The 4,964-nt window shown below is 42.0% G+C and overlaps 1 protein-coding gene across 2 annotated transcripts in view; it reads left to right on the top strand.

Annotated features, from left to right (window-relative positions):
• Positions 1 to 2,307: 2,307 nt before the first annotated feature.
• The window catches only part of furina (furin (paired basic amino acid cleaving enzyme) a), a 114,064-nt gene continuing 111,407 nt past the window's right edge, over positions 2,308 to 4,964 (top strand). Inside the window, exon 1 of one of the 2 annotated variants that reach the window (XM_083901191.1) lies at positions 2,308 to 2,419. The gene's annotated coding sequence lies outside the window, so the exon portion shown is untranslated. The remainder of the gene's footprint in view (positions 2,420 to 4,964) is intronic. The other variant, XM_083901192.1, reaches the window with a different exon arrangement.

Below are 4,964 nucleotides of genomic sequence, written 5' to 3'. Positions count from 1 at the left end.
TTGGTATCATTGTATTTGTACATCAAATAAATATTTTGAACTGGTCTGTTTTCTCTGTGTTTTGGCCCTTTTAATTTGCATCACACTAGAGTCTCCTCTGCTGCCCACAATACAGATTTATTTGAGTTATCCACTTGGAAAATGTAAATAACTCCATGCATTATTTTTTTTTAATGTTTTCTCAGCACATTCAGAGGGAGCAATGGGATGGTTATTTTGACAGAGAACCCGGCTTTGCAAAATTGTTATGCTATTTCTCTTGCATTAAATATACACATGGCATAGGCTCACACTGAAACATTTTTAATAGAATAAGACTTTAACTCTTCTTTCACATTCACAAGTACACATACCGCCATTAATATAAAGCCTTTGATATATGTTCTTGTTTATTTATAACTTCTGTTGGCTCAGTTGCATCTTATATTACATTGTACATCTCATATCTACATTATATATTATACCTGCATTGTCCTGGTAAAGTAAATATCAAATAAATAAAATCTAATTTGTAAACCACATTTGAACACATAAGAACTACTGTATACAAAACGTCAGAGTAGCCTTTCAGTGTATTGCTGCGTGGTCTGCTCAATCTGTGGACAAAGAAAGTATATATTATTCATGTAAAATTGGCTGCTTATAATGAGCACCTAAATTTAAAGCATTTAGAGATTTATAGATCATTTAAAAATCACAATGAGTTTCCCCTTTAGTTTTACGTCTCTTATTGTGGCTTCAAGGATGAATTGAATCAATTATTTCAGTGTTTAAAAAAAATAAAAAATTAATTAATTAAATAAAAATAAATTAAAGAATATTGTCTGGTTTCTTTGCTCGATATATATATATATAATATATATATAAATGTATATTATATATATATATATGTTACATAACATATATACATATATGTATAAAGTATATATATATATATATATATATACACAGTGTGTTCCTCCTTGTTGCATCTTCTCTGAAGAGTGGCAACATGGGAGCCTCAAAACAACTCTGAAAACAATGATTGTTCAACATCGTGGTTTAGGGGAAGGATACAGAAAGCTATCTCAGAGATTTAAGCTCTCAGTTTCAACTGTGAGGAACATTGTGAGGAATTGGAAGATCACAGGCACAGTTCTAGTTAAGGCCCGAAGTGGCAAACCAAGGAAAATCTCAGATAAGCAGAGGAGAAGGATGGTAAGAACAGCCACAGTCAACCCACAGACCAGCTCCAAAGACCTACAACATCATCTTGCTGCAGATGGTGTCACTGTGCATCGTTCAACTATTCAGCGCACTTTACACAAGGAGATGCTGTATGGAAGAATAATGCAGAAAAAGCCTTTTCTCTGCACCTGCCACAAACAGAGTCACTTGAGGTTTGCTAAAGCACATTTGGAATAAGATGCTGTGGACTGATGAGACTAAAATAGAGTTATTTGGGCAAAACAGGGGTGTTATGCATGGTCATGCATTCCAAGAAAAACACTTGCTACCTACAGTAAAATGTGGTGGTGGTTCCATCATGCTTTGGGCTGTGTGGTCAGTGCAGGGACTGGGAATCTTGTTAAAGTTGGGGGTCGCATGGATTCCACTCAATATCAGCAGATTGTGGAGAACAATGTCCAGGAATCAGTGACAAAGTTGAAGTTGTGCCGGGGCTGGATCTTTCAACAAGACAACGACTCTAAAGACTGCTCAAAATCTACTAAGGCATTCATGCAGAGGAACAAATACAACGTTCTGAAATGACCATCTCAGTCCCCAGACCTGAATATTATTGAACATTTGTGGTGTGATTTAAAGTGGACTGTCCATGCTCGGAAACCATCAAACCTGACCGAACTGGAGATGGAGAGACTGTTATTTCTGCAAAAGGAGGATGCACAAAATTTTTCTTTTGTGGTGCCTAAATTTACACTTGCACAATTTTGTTTAAATAATTCTTGCACACTTTCTGTAAATCATATACACTTTATTTCACTTCTCAAATATCTCTCAATTTGATTTATTTAACTGAAATTTCGTATTCAAACAACGAATGATTTATAAAGGAAAATTTTGCACACCACTGTATGTGGTTTACTCTATCCAGTTCCTTTCATGTTTCTGCCCACGGGTGCAGTTCCGCTTGCCAGCAGCGGGTGGCAGTGCAGTAGCGCCGCTGCCCGTTAAGAAGGTGTTCCTCTAGCGTCCCCGCGTTGACCACGGCCGTGACGTATTTCCTGAGGCTTGTACGGATCACTCAGCGGGTTCACCGTGGATGGCTATCATGACTATTTATAGCCAGCTGCTGTCCGCTATCGGTGTTTTTGTCGCTTCACGGCGCCGTCGTCGCTGCTGACGCCGCGGTGTGAGGCACCAAGAGGCTGCGGCTCGAGCAGGATGTGAGCACCAGCTGCTTCAAACTGATACGTGTGTAAGTTTGCTCGTCGGCTCCCCCGGCAGCTTTTTACCACACACTTATTCCAGTTTAGCGGTCACGCGGAGACCGAGGCACAGCACGGGGCTACGGGGACCTCGTGTTTGTTGTGTTGGTCCCGGTTTTTGTTTAGTTTGTGTGTCTCGGAAGGGGGAGGGGGAGATTTTATACGCTTAAGCACATACACACACACATACACATGTCGAGGTGACGTCGACTGCGCCGCGTCCGGTTTCTGTGGCCGTTGGGTTTTATTTTGGAAAAAAAAAAAAAAGAAGAAGAAACCCTGGTGGTCGTAGTAGTGAATCACGCAGGTCAGAGGAAGCGAGGAGTGAGTAAAAAAAAAAAACAATGCGAGAGAAGCGCGGCTAGGTTTTGGAAGTGTTCGTCAGGGGCGGATGAGAGGAGAGAAAAGGGGGAGGCACCTGAGAGACGGAGCAGGTCAGCCTACCGCGGCGTCAACTTTGCCTTTTAAACGCGACAGCAGCAGCAGCAGCAGCAGCAGCAGCACTCCGGTGCAGCTCCAGAGTCCTCCCTCATCGGATCCGCTCCCGCCGCCGCTCCGAGCCTCGCATTATGACTACGTGTTGTTGTTGTCACGGACTTTAACTTGTGAGGTGAGTCCTAACCGCAGTCAGCTGCTGCACGTTAAGCCCCTCAACTTCAGCTCCTCAAGTGCTGGGCGCTTCAGGCCCGAGGGGGAGAAGTTTTCCTCCTTCCTGTGCTGCTGATCTCTGTTCTTCCATGTCCTCTCTCTCAGGATCTCTGTACGAGCTGTTGACACTGTTTGATCATGCTCTTGTTACAGCAGTTGAACACTCCGGCTCACTATTGGGGTTAACTTTGACTTTAGGTGTCTTCAGTCACCTGTTTTCCATGTAAATGTCTCAACTGTTGTTGTTGTAAATGTGGATTAGAAAGATTGTTGTGGAAAACTTGCTCTTGGCACCTTTGATCATACTCGTACTCTCTTGTTTTGGCTGTGAACAATCTGGCTAAGACATGTCAAAATGCTGGGGGTAAACTTATGATATCTCAATTTAAAATGTGTGATACATTCTTGTGGGAAACTTCTCACAGCACTAGATTGGATTATTTTTTTTACAGCAGTACACAATATACACTGAGAGGTTTTAACACAAATTTATACATTCTGTGATTGATTTTAGTAGAAAACCTGTTTGCCTTCTTGTAGCACTGTGAATGCTCATGACTGTTTTGTTCACACTCTTGTTACAACAGTGAATATACATATGATATTGGGGTAAGGTTTGTTATTCGAAGCCATCACGTCTCTGGTTTTAAATCTATCTAACCAAGTTCTTTTTTAAAAATTCTGTTAAATTTTAAAAGAAAACTGGCTCGTCTTCCCTCAGCATTGTCTATGCTCTTGACACATTTTCCTCATACTCTTGTGATGACAGTCAACACTAAAGCCCAATTTATACTTCTGCGTTAAGTGCTCTGCGTAGGTTACGCAGAGTCCTCTGCGTCGACGCAGAGCCTGTCGAAGAGCCTCTGCGTTGTCTCCGACTGCACGAAATATTTTTTAAGTGTCCGTCACTCCGTCAAGGGACAACGGAGACGGCAAGAGCTGCGATTGGTCCTCAGGACAGGCCGAGCGAAGCTGCTCTGTGCCGGCTCACAGTGCGCACCCGAGCGTCCACAGAGGCGGAGCTGATCCTCGCCGATAACCCCGCTGCCAAACTATAAATACATCATATCTTAACACACACAGCACGTTTAGACACATGTTTTAGTAAATAGCCAATTTCTCGCCTCGAATTATCTTAAAACTGCGTTCCGTCACACAGAAAAGTGAGAAACGGCTACTGTTTCAACAACAACAGTCTTTCTCTCTATTTCTCTCTCGGACACATTGCTCACTGCAGCCAGAAGCACAACAACCTTGCGCAGCGACCCCTACTGATCGGGCGGAAAATTGCAGCGCGTGTCCGTCACCACGACGCAGAAGTATAAAGGCTCGAGGCGTCTCCGTGTTGACGCAGTCAGATAACGCATACGCAGTCGGAGAAGTATAATGTGGCCTTAAGGCTTGTACAGTACCGAGTTGGGCTTTGACAATTATCTGGTTTATCCATAAGACTAGCTAAATTTCCAATTCTGGAGCTGGATTTGAATAGAAAACGTGCTTATAACACTGCGAATGCTCACAGCTCTTTTCTTCATATTCTTGTCACAACAGTCAATATGATATTGGGGTAAGCTTTGTTATTCGAAGCCTTCTATCTGACCAAATAACTTTTGAAAATTCTGGCTTGTCTTTTCTCAGCACTGTATGCTCTTGACACATTTAATCATGCTCTTGTTATGACGGTGAACATACTTACAATACGATCGTAATCTTTTGACATTAGATTTCATTTCTTGGGGGAAAATGTAGCTTAAATTTGATGGATTGTGGTGGAAAATCGGTTCATGTCTCCTCAGAGCACCTTACGTGGTGATGACACTTGGGCTAAGACATAATGATATTGGGGTAAAATTTGACATTAAATGTCCTCAATTTTTTACAATTCTG

The sequence above is a fragment of the Microchirus variegatus genome (genome assembly GCF_963457635.1).
Source record: "Microchirus variegatus genome assembly, chromosome: 14".
Taxonomy (NCBI): domain Eukaryota; kingdom Metazoa; phylum Chordata; class Actinopteri; order Pleuronectiformes; family Soleidae; genus Microchirus; species Microchirus variegatus.
The sequence above is the reverse complement of the archived record's forward strand: the minus strand, read 5'-3'. Positions and strand labels throughout refer to the sequence as shown.